The following is a 15,483-nucleotide window of genomic DNA, read 5'->3' as shown; positions in this document are numbered from 1 at the left end:
TCCATGTTTTACCTGATGGCCCCTCTGATTAAATAAGGGCCAAGTAAGTAAATAAGAAAGTAAGTGAGGGCCCATTTGTAAAGCCCCAATGACTGCTATGCGTGGGTGATGTGTGCGTGTGCGTGTGCCACCCTGCGACCAGAAGGGACCACCAGGGAAGGAGGGGCGGTCCTGACACCAGAGACAACAGAGGGAGCGACTCTCTGAACCTGACCACGTCGGCTTTTACAATAAAGTACAACATGAGGAGACGCTTGTGCCATGCGTTTTTATTGCCTCTCTAATTACCAGAGGCAGTTTGCATGACACAGAGCAAGGCTACAAAATGGCACTTAATTTTTCAGTCAGTTTTTAGTTAAGTTACTTTTAACACGCTTTTTTTTTTTTTTTTTTTTTTTTTTTTTGCTTGTGTATAAGCTATTAATAGCGCGCAGACTTTCTCCGCCGCTTCGCCAGTGCGCATTCTCATGAAATGCCGCTGCGTAAAAATAGAAATACAGTTGTCCATAACTGGCACCCATTGACACAATAGCTCCCGTTCCAAAGACGTAGCTCCTCCCTATGTATGTGTGAGGGAGCGTGTGTGTGTAGCGGGTGGGTGACAGCTGGGCTCACTGCGCTCCGCTCCAGTCTGGTAAGAAGCTTCATCTCCAAATAGGATGACCGTCGGCTTTTGTGGAGAAGGGACTGCATTCAAGCTCCGTAGCTAGTGCTGGGACACCCGTTTGGTTCGGTCCATTTAGTTTACCTGAGGGGACTTTAAACAAGAAAACGTCGTTTTTTTTTCTCCCAAGTGTGGATTTCCGATGGATATTCCGATTTGAAGAGGTGTGATTTAAGCGCGGCATGTAACAAAAAGAAGCGCAAGAGAAAAGTAGCGCTCGTATTGTTATTCTGAGACGAGCACCGTTTGAACTGCCTTTAGAGCACTGTCTCATGGATTACTAAAGGACAGAGCTGTGTAACCACTCCGCAGCACATCCATTCATGAGCTGAAGGTAAGATTTCTTTGTTTATTCCAAACTTTAGGTGCGCTTCCAGCCTCTCCACCAGTCTCTCCCCAGCCCCGGAGGCTTGTTTTCTGTAGAGCTGCCGGGCGACAAGTGCACTGCTTTACAGGGGCTTCCCTATCAACTTCAGCTTATTTCACGGGTATAAAACGCATTTTAGAAGTTAATAAAAAAACGAAAAAGTGTATTTTCCCAACTCAGATGATAACTCAGGGGATTTGCGCCTAAATAAAAACAGCCTTTGTGCCGATATAAACAGACTACATTATCGTGCGTAATCCCTCTTATGCTGTTTACCCATATGAATAAAGAAGTGTCAGTCTCTCAGGAGATATTCTAGACCATATCGTGCTTAAATACAAGCAAAACAATAACAGTGCCATTCCGAGTAGCAGGTACATGTGAGTAAATGATAAATGTGTTTGTCGGAACTTACTTGGCTCGGCCACCCATACAAGGCGTTTCTAAACCTTCTTTGACCCTGTACAATTAAAGCATAAGATATTTGCTTTCATATAACCCATTGTAAAATTTAAATAATAATAATAATAATAATAATAATAATAATAAAAAGATTCAAAATACTTCGTACCCCACTTATTGTAGTTTCATCACATCATATTCATAACTAATTGTTTTCCAAATGCTTTACTTTATTTGTTACAGTAAATGATGATGTTTTTATCTGTTATTTCTTTTCATTTTACAACAGTTTCAGAATAAGAGCAGGATTTTACATGTGGACCAACACGCCCCTCCTTACAGTCTCTTTTTTCCATTTCTCTCTCTCTCTCTTTTTTTTTTTTTTTTTAAAAAACATGCCCTCTTCAGTCTCTGACTTAATCTGTATTTTGTAATAAACACATACAGTAGCCTACATACAAAGGTGTTTAGGGAAGAGACAGAGTGGTCATTAATATTCTCTGGCCCAAAGGATAATTCAAATGTTTGTGATTCTGACCGGGAAACCAAAAATGTGCCAGTCTCAGAAGTGGATTTGCCATTAAATGAAGTGCTGCTGCACATTATTTCTTTAACAAGCTGGGAGAGGAGATAGAGGCCTCACAAACCACATCCAGCAGCCTGACTGCCAACACCCAGTCACTCCCAATGGTTTTCCTCTCCTCTCCTCATCTCTCCTCCTCTCTCCTCTCTTCCAGTATGAAAGATTCCCAGAGGCACTAGGAAAACCTGGAAAAAGGATTCAGTAACTCCAAATGTAGGTTATACACAGTCAACTGTGCAGTGATGATAGAAATGGTGGAATATAAGGAGTACTGAATGCCCACAAAAAACGTTTCTCTCGTCAGCTGATTTCTGGCAGCATGTTGTTTTGGAAACATGATTGTATTAACAGCCTTTTATTAAAAAAGACAAAGGTTTCATGCCAGATCAAAGAGGAAAGGGTGTTGTTTTTCCAGCTATCATTGGAAACATTCAGCAATGCTTTGTGATGTGTTGTGCGTTTTTTTCATCTGTGACCTTATGGTTTTTGCAGTCGTTCTACATACTGTGCTAGGGATTATAGACCTTGAATGTGAAATAGCAGAATGTTTTAACATTTTACCTCTGCTCCTCCTACAACATTTGCCTGAAGGCATCTAAATGTCCTGGAGGCATTTTTTGAGATGTTGCTTGGGCTGTAAATCCCAACACACTCTCTCATAAAGGCTACAAGACCAAAATCCATGGTGCTAATCCCGCTGTTAACACTTTATACACTGACATGTTGTGGTAGTGATACATGAATTACAGCATGATTACCTTTGTGACAGCAGCCTTCTTGTTCCCTATATGGAGTAGGAGAATAGCACAGGGCAACCAGAGTTGCTTGTATTTGGAGCAATGCTCTGTGGAGCGTTTGATCTGCCGATCCCCTAACAATAGCAATGGGGATGGCATTGTGTGTGACTGATGTGAATTTGTCACACTGTATGTCTGTCTGAAAGCAAGGGAGAGGGAGAGGGAGAGGGAGAGACTGAGGAGAGTTTGTATTTACCTTTGCCAGTTAAGAACAGATGCAAATGCAGCCTGAATACAGTAGGTTTAAATAATTGATAAATGGCTTTGCTTTTGTCCAAATGAATTGTCCTTTTATTATAAACAAGACCGGTCAGCTGCTGTTAACCATTGGTCCTCATTCAGTTAGTGTCAATACCCACATTCAATAGTGTGTGTATTTATGCATATTTTATAAAACCCATGTTTTATTGATGTGCGTGCTTGGTGTGTGGGCTGGTGTTTTTTGAAACAATTAGAGAGCGAGGAAGCATCAAACCCCTCTCACTCATCTGCATGTGATTTATTGATGCTTAACCCATTTTCCAGTTTCCACATCTTTCTAAATTGCTGCTGCTTCAATTATGTTGCCTTGACGCTGAATGACAAAGCCTGCTACAAACGTTGAACGGAAAAAAAGGCTAATCATGAGTTTGTGCACAGTATACAGTTTATGTTTTAGCACATTACATTCAGAAATACAGGTCAGCATAATCAAACAAGCTTGGATTTTAATAGAACTGCCTATCATAGATGTTACATGGCACATTTGCTGATTTTAGCTGCACTCTAAGATTCAGTGGTAGCAGGTGAAGAAAAACAAACAGTATGATATTCTAATCAGCCATTACAAATTACACTCTGTGTAAACTGTTTCATCTGAATCTCTTACTGCTCCACCTGTTTCATTCTTACTTGTGATTTCACTGACCCTCACATGCCAAACTTAATATTTGAAAAATACTGTTCATTTACTAAACGATATGCAGGATGAGAGAGTATGGTAGTGTATTTGCTCTATGACCTCCATCCTTAAGTAGAATATATTGCCAACTGTTTATATGATGATAAATGATATCTAGTGTATCCAGTGTGTTTTATTCACAGCACAGCTCATTGAAAAAGTAATCATTTGCTAATCACTGGCCCTAGTCTATGTTCGCTCTCTATTTCACATCAACACACACATAGACACACATGCATGACGTTCCTGTTTCCAAGTTTTGCTTTGTTGTTCTAACTGCCTCCCACTTAGTGTTAACCCTTCCAGCTCCCCATAAATGACTCTACAGTGCATCCATTGAATTAACCAACCATGTGTTAAACGCTCCTCATACTCGTAACATTAGCATAATTGATTGCTCATGTTATGCCAACGAAGCCAGAGGCATGAAGGACTGAGCAGAAAGGCTTATTTTGGGCTGGGTGCCACATGTCAGTGGCAGAATTGGATGACTGTCTGTTGGTGTTTTGGCTGTTGGTCCTTGGCAAGGCTTTGTTGTTAGAAATTAAGTGAATTAGAAAGTGATAGCCAGCCCATTTTTAGGGAGAATAAGGTTCGGTAGCCAAACTTTACCAAACATGAATCAAATCAAAAGGCTTCCACAAACACTGAAAAACAGCTTATAACATCATTTCTCCCCTGGGAAATTTTGTATTTTAAGCACTTTAGCACTACATTAACATGCCATAATACCTTTGTCACATCCGAGTTTGGTTATCTGTCATTACTCATGATGCATTTGCAGGGATAATCCAAGAGCAGCAGGGCTTTGTGTGATTGCCTGGGAGATGGCTGAGTGACTGGCCTTGAAATGAGCCAAATCTTGTACCACAGGTCAGATGATGTAAACTGTGGTACATAAAGTAAGAATATGATGTCCTACTTCCAGTTGTGCTGTTGTGCTTTTACAGGTGAGAGCAGCCAGCTGTGAGTCACGGAGACAGCCACAGTCTGTTAAGACTCATTAGGGCCCAGTGTGCTGCTGTTGCCTCTTGCTCTGTGGTTATTTCTGTGGTTAGTTCACTTGTTGGCAGCCAATAAGAAGGTGTGTGTCATGTGGATGTTAAGCATTAGGAAACTCTGCCGCCTCTTCGTTTGCTCCTTTAGCCTCGACTATGGAGGAGAAACCTATAATGCACTGTTTATGTGTCTTCCAATGTGTGTATATGTCAGACCATTTCCCATTTTCTGTCTATACTTCCACAAAGCACAGAGGGTGGTTAATGGTGGGGGGGTTTGAGTGTGTGCACTTAGTATGTGTACACTCTCTGACTATGCATGTATGTTTGCGTGGCATTGTTCGAGTGCATCTGTCCCTCCTCCCCAGGCCCCAGCGATTGGCACTGCATCTCTCATCTATTAATCATAGGGAGCGCTTGCTCTCTCATTCCGTTGCCATAGTTTCAGGACCTGAGACAGTGTTGGGGTGCCTAGCCGCCTAGAGAGAAGTGAGAGGAAGAGGAGAGAGGAGGAAAGGCAAAAAAGGAAAGGAACAGGCAGAAAGGAAAGGAAAGGAAAGGAAAGGAAAGGAAAGGAAAATGATACAAACACTGTAGTATGGGAAAAGCAGAACAATCGACATGCAGAGGAGCATAAAAGATGGGAAGTGATTGAAAGACCCATGTCAAGCCAACACACTGAGCAGGTCCTCACAGTGTAAATGAGTGTGCTTCAAGAACCAAAATGGATTCCATTTTTATCTCTCAGCGGTGAATCCTCTATCTCCTTTGGCGCATGCATCTTTTCATTCTCTCTCTCACACACTGTATATACTCTCTCTGTTCCTTCTTTCCTTAAGAGAGCAGAAGAATATTTTCACAGTAGGCATCATCTTGTGAAAAGTGTGTTCACGGGGCCAATGCATCTCTAGTGTGTTACAGTACATTGAGCGGCTGATATTTTACCTTGCTTTTACAATGGAAGAGCCTTCCACTGAGTAGAGATGGAAGATGGGCCAGGGCCTCCTGTTTCATGCTCAGTTGGATGTTTTGATGGTAAATCATGCTGAATTCATGTGTTATTCAATGATGGATTACAAAGGAAATCGACCTCTATGGAAATTTCCAAGGAGATATAAAACCTTGACTCTCTCTGTCTTTTGTCCCTGTATTTATCTCTGTCTTTCTATTTCTGCTTTTCCTGTCCTGTTTTCTTTCTCTCAACCATCTGCTGTATTTTCCTCATCTGTGCAGAAAGCACACTGACCATGCACTCTTACTTTCAGTGAGACTGTTCTTGTTTTGTCTGTAGGCTTTGTACCTCCCATATGACCTCATAATCTCATTTGGGTCTTTTAATGGCTAACCATGCTCTAATGTGGTGGTTGTATTATCGCCTTGTCTCATCACATCATACCCCACTTGTGAGCATTTCCAAAGGGAGTTTTTGGAGGGCAGACAACTGGCAGCACTGTAATCATGGGATTCTCAGTGCTCACAACCACCTTTAACTTAAATGCTTGTGCACATTTACAGTCACACACAAAAGACACTTATTTACAGGGAGGTTTCTTTCATGTTGCTGAGAGGAAATTGAAATAAAGAAACCCTGTCATTGTCAGAGTACTGCAGTGTGAAGAGGCAATAGGATAGAAAAACAAGAATATACCTGATTGTAGGCCATGCTGCGTATGGCCTTTCTGTAGAGGAATTACTATTAGGGGACAGAAGCACAAAGGAATTAGTGAGAGAGTGTGTTTGGTCTTTGTGCTGACAGCAAAGAGGTACATGTGTGGCTTTGAAGTGATGGGATTGCATGTGACATCACAGCGGTCGCATTCTCAGGTGCAGCAGGTGAATTAATCCAGGTGGGGGAGGGAGTAAAGGTGCATGTGTTTGTGTGCGTAAATCCAGGGTTTTAATGCTCCTGAGTACTTGTAGAAGTGAGATGATTGTGTGTGTGGATGTGCATGCATGTGTGCACATCAGTCATCAAAGCAGAGGAAAGCCGGTGTGTAAGGTGATCTGTATGCTCACAGCAGAGCAGCAGTCCTACTCTCCCAGAGGCTATAAGCCCTGCTGAATGTGGAACAAGCAGCTTCTTCTTCTACAGTGCTGTTGCTGGTTTCCACACGTGGGCCCAACAAGGCTAGACAGATTTAGTCTATTATCCATGTTTCTGGATTTCCTTCACTGCAACATTTCTGTTCAAATTGTCTGTCAGCAGGGATGTAGTTTCACATAATCTAATATCACTCGCTATCCTGTGATGCAAATATTTTCAAGTTGGCTCTAAACCTGGCAGGATGAGCTCAGCTGAAACAAGCAGCAACTGATATCCTAGACAGCAGGTAATTTGTTGCAACCTTCCCTAGCTCCTCAAACACGCTGATGATGATGATAGATTGCTTGTAATTGGCCCCGGGTGAATATTAATTCTTTCCAGGTGAGTGGTAAATCTTTACAATGACCTGTAGTTATTCTGACACATAAACATAAGATATTATGAGGAGAGAGTTTTACATTCAAGCATGTGAAAGCAATCAAATCAATTAAGTTACAAGTTGTGGAACATATCTGAGCCAGCGATATCTGAAATCTACTAAATCAAGATTATTCAAGCCTATGGTCAAAGTGTCCTTTAGAGCAAATAGAAAAATGCAGACTACATGTGTGCTTAAGAGGTTCCCTCAAACCTAGTTAAGAAATCAGCCTTCTCTTGGTCACAGTGGCTGCCAGACTACAAGTCATTCCCCTGAGGGTCCTCTATTTCAAAATCCAATCAGGCAGAACTCGGAACAATATTACCTCTGTGTGTGTGTGTACATTTATTACATAGCTAATGAACAAATTGCAGCCATGTGGCATGGCCTGGTGGCATGGCTGCTGAAAAAAGGAATACACACAGACCCACACGCACACTCCAGTCCCCAGCCACCACAGCACACCAGCTCTCCTTCCCACTTTTTACCACAATAAACACACATACACACACACACAGGCAACCACAAGGCCCCCAGTGTTCGCGGCCTGTCTGTCCATCAGCTCATGCGGAGCGCTGGGCTGGGAGTACTTATCATCACTCTGCTGAGTGGAGGCCTTACAAAGGCCCACTCACATCCCACACACACATACACACACTTACACACACATACACACGTACATGCATGCACACTATTCAGTCCGCACAGAGAGGCTGCTCAGTAACCAGGACTGCTGGGCTGATTAAATGTATGGTATGAAGGCAGTCTTAGCTGAGAGGTGCCTGATAGGCAAATGCAGACTACCAGGCCAGCAGACAGGCCAACGGCCAATGCTATCTCCTATGTAACACACCTACATGCTATTAATTTGGTTTTCAAGCTATATTTTAGGAAAAACATACATGGTACCTTCACTATCTGCACCAGTGAAGTTTCCTCTCATCTAGGAAGGGATGCATTCTTGCTGCAAAGAAGTCAACAGGGGAGGTCAAAGTGGTTGGATGGGTGTACAAAGCAGGGGTCTTTGACCCCAGAGACAAGGGTCTTGCCCTGTATCCCATGTGGTGTTTATTTTAGGCTACTCAAACACTTGCAGGTCAAAAAAATGTTAAGTGTTGTCCGTTCCATTTTTACCAACACCACAAAACATACCTACCTATTTTACCATTAAATCCTTGAACATAACCAGGAAATGTTTTGATGTGACATGTTTTGGTTGGTTGACATTCATGTTTAATATTTGTGTTTTCGGTGTTTATTTTGGAGATATCTTACATACGATGTGCCTTCATTGTAATCCTGGTAGTATTTTGAGTCATACAGAATGTGTCAAATTGCCTCTTGTACCTCATATTTTTGGTCAGCTCACTTCAACTGATTCTCCTTGATTCTTCTTGACTCTACTCACCTTTTCTTGATTTTATATTTGGCAAATGTTGTGGATTGTACTTTTTTGGAATCATTTCAGCAAGGGAGCAGATGTGATACAAATAGGTAAAGGGAAAACACTGACTATGGAGTAGGCAGAGAGATTCTTCATTGTCTCTGTGGTATGTTTTTTTGTGAAATGGAACTGAATAAACAGAAATTATTTTTGATTTATTGTATTACACCACTATAGCATACTACACTACGGCATATGGTAACCCGTGTTGCAGATGAGATGACGTTGCAGCAGTTTCATGTCATGTTGCTATGACAACCGGCTGTATCAATGGGGTACTAAATCTGCAGCGGGAAATGAATGAAAAGCTAGTTACTACATGTGAACAGAGTTGTGTTGATTGGGAACTATGCAGTGGAAAAACTGAAAAAAAAAATGAGAAAAAGAGCTTGGAGAGTGGCTGATGATGTGATGGCAGTCAGGCTTTGATGGAAAATGTTCAGTTGAAGAAGGTAGTCATGAGATGTATTGAAGTAACTTGGATTACACAGAGGAAGTAGAGGAGACAACGAAAGTATCTGAGAGTAAAGGAAGGAGACTGGGCCCATCCAGGAGGGGTGGAGGTCAGTGAGGCTTTGAGGCACGGAGTGAAGAAATGCAACACACTACCTGTCAGAAGGAATTTTGTGAAAAGAAATAATTTTTCACTTTGCCCCCATCCATCCTCCCCTTTAATGTGGACAAAAGGTGCACTGTATGTGGGCAGGTAATCAGGCAAGCAGGTTGATAGGCAGGAAGACTGACAAGCTGTGAGGCAGGAAGAGAGAAGTTGTGCCTTGCATGATAATGTATTCATTCATCCCCCACTCTGATAATGTTCACAGCATGCTTGACTTAATTCATTCATCACAGTCTACTGGGGGCCTTTTTACGTTATTTGTTAAAAAGCCTCATTGCTTTTCTAAACCTGTTAAGGGTTTGATATGTGTGCTGACTGGATTATTCAGGCGGCGATTGCTTCTGGGTTTATGAAGGTGTGTTAGGGTATGCACGTGCATTTCAGCTAGTGTTTTGTTTGTATATGTATGCACCCTTGAATAAATTGGTGTGTGTGGAGACTAAGAATTCTGCAATGAGGCCTATTTTAGTCTCAAAGTAGTTTGGTTTGATTGGGTAGTGCATCAGCTGCATACTAAATGGCTGTCTTTTGATCTACTCTCATCCTCAACTAATCTGGGACTGTCTCATCTGTTTCGCTGATAACTTCCCTGTATTTGTTTCTTGTGGGATCTATTTAATTTCATCCAAATTACGAACAAATCTTGTGTTTATTGATTGTGGTATTATTCAGCAATTGAACCCCTGATTATTTAATTGGGTTTATAGTGTGAGTGAGTAGATGTGGCTATGTGCCCAGCCTCTCTGCAGAGAGTTTGATGAGTCAGAACTGGTCAGACACCATCACAGAGAATAATCCTTGTTTTTGAAGGGGATTAATACAATGTGTGTGTTTTCTCAGTGAATCCCGTTTGCATAAATGCTTTAAGCTGTGGTTCTCAACTGTTCAACAGGTAGTAAAAACAAAAAAGAGCCAATTCATTAGTCATCCCCTCTTCAGTTTCTCTCCTCCTTCCTATCTTTCCTCTGTACATCTGTGTGTTTGTGTCAGGGTACATGTGAGCTAACACTGAGTGGATGAGTTCTAGTAATGGTAGCTAGTCTAGTAATGCTAGCCTGGTAACTGGATAGGAACATAGGACAGCAGGTGAGGCCATCTAGACTCACTATCCGTTAATGATTTACATGATGTGACAAAAGTCTCATTATCCAGAAATCACTCTTTGGATGACATCTTTGTGGATATATTGATGGGTAGGGGATTTATTAGATTTGATATGTGTGCATATTAGAGGATTGTAGCCTTCCCATTTATGGAATGTGTAATTGCGTTTGCCTCCTCAGTTTTTTACTCCACAGTACCTGTTATTCGAGAGAGTATTGTTGCTTTTTCCTTGAGTGTTTTTTAGAAGGGAGACTCACTACCTGGTCTCCATGTTGAGTTTACACTGCAAAGTTACAGTATGTTACATCATCACACATGACAACAAAGAAATCAGACGGCAAGGAAAGGAGATGGGATGAGTCTTTGGGAGTGCTGCTCTGACCTAGATAAGCCTGGGAGTTTGGAGTGTTGAGTTAATATTGTGGTGTAGGCCTATTGTTGTCATTTAGTCTGTATCCGTCTTTGATCTGCATACGTTCTTCATGTTGTGCTGGTTTCATGTCTCTGTTCAACCCTGTGAGGTGCAGTCATCCAGGGCCAGCTGAATTCCCTGTAGCAGACTGGTTGATTGCTATAGACTCTATCTAGAACAAACACGGTTTCATGCAGCCAACCGATAAGATGGGACGTGGTGGTGTGTTCACACTGGCGCCACTGCACCCGTCATTTGTTTCACACACTAACAGGTGAAGGACTTATTGTGTATGCACAAGTGTCTGTGTGCGCTTTGGTTAGTCAGGGTGTCTCTGAGCGACCCAGACTTCAGTAAATGAACAATCAAGATAGTGCAGACAAAGGCATATTGTCATTACAACACTGTGGAGAATGAGGATGTGGTGATAAATGAATAGGTCATTTGTTTGCATTACTAATGAATCAAACACTGGCACAGGTCTGGACAGTTCTTACTTACACTTACATGCACTTATACACAAACATAAACAGTTAAACTTAAGCAAAATGCACAAATAATAAAACTGTGATAGGTGAGAAGAGAAGTGGGTCATCTGGTCAAAACATTCACTGATGAGCCACAATTTGGACTGTGATCTTTCTTCTAACTTTTGATTGATTTTAGCTAGATTTATTGGTTAATCAAGATATAGGGTGTTTGCAATGAATTACCCACATTATAACAGCTGCTATAGTCTACTTTTTGCTTTCCACAGTGTTTCATAATGAATCAAGACATCTCAGAATGACGTTGAAGATCTCCAGCATTGTGTTTTGGATCAAAGGCAAAGCATCTGCATGATCAGCTTTGGCCACCACCACTACTACCACCACCACCACCACCACCACCACCACTAAACATGATCTTAACATGTTCTCGTCATCATGAATTTATGTCAACAGTGAAAGAAAACACATCAAACAAAGTCCTACAGATTAAAGTGAACTAACCAAACATGTTTACTGCTGACAGACTTTAAAGAATTACTATAAATGGACTTAATTCCACTCCCCAGTCTAGCAACATTAAAGCTGCAAACAATCTACAACGCAGCACTCTGTAAAATATAGCAATTATGCTGGCAGCTGACCCATTTACAATGATTATTAGTGGAATAGGAATTTAATGATGTAATCTGCATAATTCCTCTGAAAAGCAGATTGTATGCCAAATGACTTTCTACAATGTAAGATCACCTAGTAGTTTGGATATATAACCTTTATAATATTTTTATGATTTGATGATGATATGACGTGTTGGCAGAATGTAATAGAACGGCAAAAGTGCAAGAAAAGCATTGAAGAAGTACTTACAATACCACAACTGAGCATTGTATTTAAATTTGATAGACCCACCTGTTTTGTAACCCACTCATAACTCGTTACTTTTCAATATTTAAGTAGTTGATATTATCTTCTAGAACCATGAAATATGCTGATTACCAAGGGCAAACTACCACAGGGGTTTTGCTATTTTCATTTCCACTTTATACCATCATCACACTTTGTTCAGGGTGATCGTCTGTAAGAAGCAGCCTACATGGCATTAATTACCTGGGGAGGCAGCATTTCTTACCTCCAGCACATGCATAATAAGGCGTGACTTTCTGTTCAAGCGTATTCATTGCCTGTCCCACCCTGGAGGCAGTCAGATAGTTACTCCGTCATCACGGTGATTTCCATGCTTGTAACACAGGGCTAATTATTACAGTAAATAGTGCCTGGGCTACGACTCCCGCATCATCTGAGTGGTGGGGCTGAGCACAGGGGAGATGTGTTTCATTATATAATTAAGTGTTGGGTAGAATACTTTGTGAATGACTGGAGTTGTTCTGACATGGCAGTGAGAACGAGTGGTGCTATTTTTATTTTAAAGCACCTTACAGGATAGCAGCAAAGTGGTTTTTAGCCTGGCTAAATCAGTCTAAGTCCAAGTAATATATAAACTTGAGATAGGATGTAGTGACAGTGTTTCAGTCTGTTTTCAACCAAATACATGGAGTGAAGTGTCCTGTTCAGCTTCAAACTAAGCAATTTTTCATCTGTTCTTCATCGCTAATTCCTTATGCCACTATATTGAGATTAAATAAAGATTGTGGTTGAGGGAGTTATTGATTTTAGTGGCCAGAACGTTAGCTGATTCTCAAGAGCTTTTTATAGCCATTAGCAATGGTTATTCATTCCCTGGGATGCATCGTGTTACATCGAGGAGGGTGTAGAAGCGGATGGCGAGATCGTAATCAATAGAAGCATTATTACTGTTTTTGACCTGTGTGTCTTTCCTCGTCTCACAAGTGACCACTACGTTCCTTTTTTTTTTTTTTTTTTTTTTTTTTTAATAGCTTAAGGAGCATACATCATGAGTTACCTCATGGTTGAAATGAGCCTAAATATCGTTATCATATGATGAGTGATCATGAGGATGAAGTAGTAAAACCATAGCAGAAAGGTTAGTCATATGAACAGCTTGCTGATTACAGTAGGCCTGCCATATGCCTCAAGTAAACAGAGCTAAAAGGAGATGTTATTCTCAGAGGGAGGGATGCAATGAGGAGATGAATGCAGAGAATGGGGGGACCTGAAGAGTGAAGGGGCTTTGGTTACCCTCTTAACTGATAGCTATCTCTCAAATGGGCAGCTAGAGGAGCACACCTGTATTGCAGCCATTTGTGTAAGAGGACAAATAGTGTATTTTATTACCTAGCGGATGATGGAACTTTATCCACCTCTGAGGGCTTTTACGATGGAGTTTGATGAACAAATATGAGTTAGAGATAACAAACTTTAGATTAGCTTTTGTCGTGCAGTGACAGTTAGCTTGAAATTCTAGATGACAAGCATACGAGTGCACACACATACACACTCATGCACGCTTGTATGACATTTAACTTTGATTGAGGGACGTAACACTGACATTCACACACATGTCCCACCATCTATATTCTTTCAGTCTGTCATTGTTATATATACATTCTATGCCATCCATGCTATGGACAGAGGTATTCACTATTAGCATTTAGGGCTGGGTTGTGTGTATCAGGTGTCAACAGGTCAAACATGTGCAGGGAGTCAGATAACTTTGTGGTCAGATGAAGATCTGATCCATGAGAAGCTGGATTCTCTGACTCAGGTTTTCTTTGTTTGCTGGCTCCAGATGCCTGCTGGGGAAACACAATTTAATGATGATGGGCAGTGGCATTGGCGATCTAGAATTTAATCAGTTTAATGCCCGATGCACAGACAGACTGGTAAACCTCACAGACGTAATAGTACATTGTTTTGGCTTGATGGCTTTTGGCACTGTTTCCTTACAACTCTAGTGGGAGCAGTAAAACAAGGTATGATACAATATTGCTGCATAATGTAACGCTTTGTCACACCATCTGTTCTTTCCGATTTCTTTCAATTACAATATGTTTCTGAATTTACACATCAAAGTGCAGCCCAACCAAGTACACTGAGTCATGGTCTTAAAGTGCATTACCTTTTCCTCTGTTATGGATTTTTGCAGTGCAGTGGCATTTTCCTTGTTTGTGATGTATTAAAAACACATGACAGTGTAAGTGCAGATCTGATTGCAGGGTGTATATTGTGCTTCCTGTATTGAAACAAAGCACAGATCTGAGTTTCCCTCCGTCATGTTCTAACACAGGAGAACATGAGTATGGTTGAGTGTTCAGTTTAACCTATCTGATAGTGTTTCTGCCCACCCACCCTGCAGGCCAAGGATGTAAGCTATAGTACTGGATCACAAAGAGCCATTCAACAAAACTTCCTCCCCCAAGCAGATCAAATGTATAGATACGACAAACAAACTCGTGTTGGGTACCTGACCAAATTATATGATATTTCCCCCCCGTCTCTGTTTCAGTCAATAACGGCCGTGCTTTTCAGTGTGGTGGATGAACAGAGCAGGTCACCCAGTCTTTGAGGTAAAGAGATGCAAAGAAATAGATCAGGTCAAAGTAGAAAAGATGATACACCTGCCCGCACAGTGTGAATTACAGATTTATCACCACAGGAAATATTCTTCTATTATAGTTATGACCTTGTGCACACACAAATATTGTGATGTAGTTTTATGATGTCATTGTTGTAATAGGAAATTAACAAATGAAGCCGATGTTTGTGCTGCAAATTCCTTTATTGGCTTTTCCTAGAACATTATTGCTATCCAGTTTCTATAGTCAGTGTTTTCCTTTTCATTTCAGTTTCCTTACACACACACCATTGCCTTACACACACACCATTTCCTTTGTATGTCTCTACAGATAGTGTGCTTTATGCTGCTAATAGTGTAGTCATTCTCTACTTACTCACAAAAATGTGTTATTGGAAGTAAAACAACTAAGCATAAGGCAATATTTTCTGTGAGGTATTTCACTTCTTTCCACTTCTTTCAATGGAAATGCTTTAATGAACTGCCCATGGGTGAATAGTATTATTGTGAGCCACATTACAAAACAGAAAAACTAAGTTTTATCTGTATAAGTGTGAGAGATTTGAAGAACAGCTAAAATAACCCATGCTCTTCCTTCTTAAAGATTTCAGCTGTTGACCCACTGTAAGATTTTGAGTGTTTCTGTGAGGAGGTGGATGAGAGAAGAAATCTTCCCTTGGTGGAGGTTGGCCTCTCAAGTGCACAGTATG

The 15,483-nt window shown here is 41.1% G+C and overlaps 1 protein-coding gene across 1 annotated transcript in view; it reads left to right on the top strand.

Annotated features, from left to right (window-relative positions):
* Nucleotides 1-494: 494 nt before the first annotated feature.
* sema6a (sema domain, transmembrane domain (TM), and cytoplasmic domain, (semaphorin) 6A) overlaps nt 495-15,483 on the top strand; it is a 112,339-nt gene continuing 97,350 nt past the window's right edge. The window contains 1 exon segment of the mRNA XM_030142590.1: nt 495-998. The gene's annotated coding sequence lies outside the window, so the exon portion shown is untranslated.

This window comes from Sphaeramia orbicularis, chromosome 9 (genome assembly GCF_902148855.1).
Source record: "Sphaeramia orbicularis chromosome 9, fSphaOr1.1, whole genome shotgun sequence".
In the NCBI taxonomy this organism is placed as follows: Eukaryota; Metazoa; Chordata; class Actinopteri; order Kurtiformes; family Apogonidae; genus Sphaeramia; species Sphaeramia orbicularis.
Note: the sequence above shows the minus strand (reverse complement) of the source record. Positions and strands in the feature narration are given on the sequence as shown.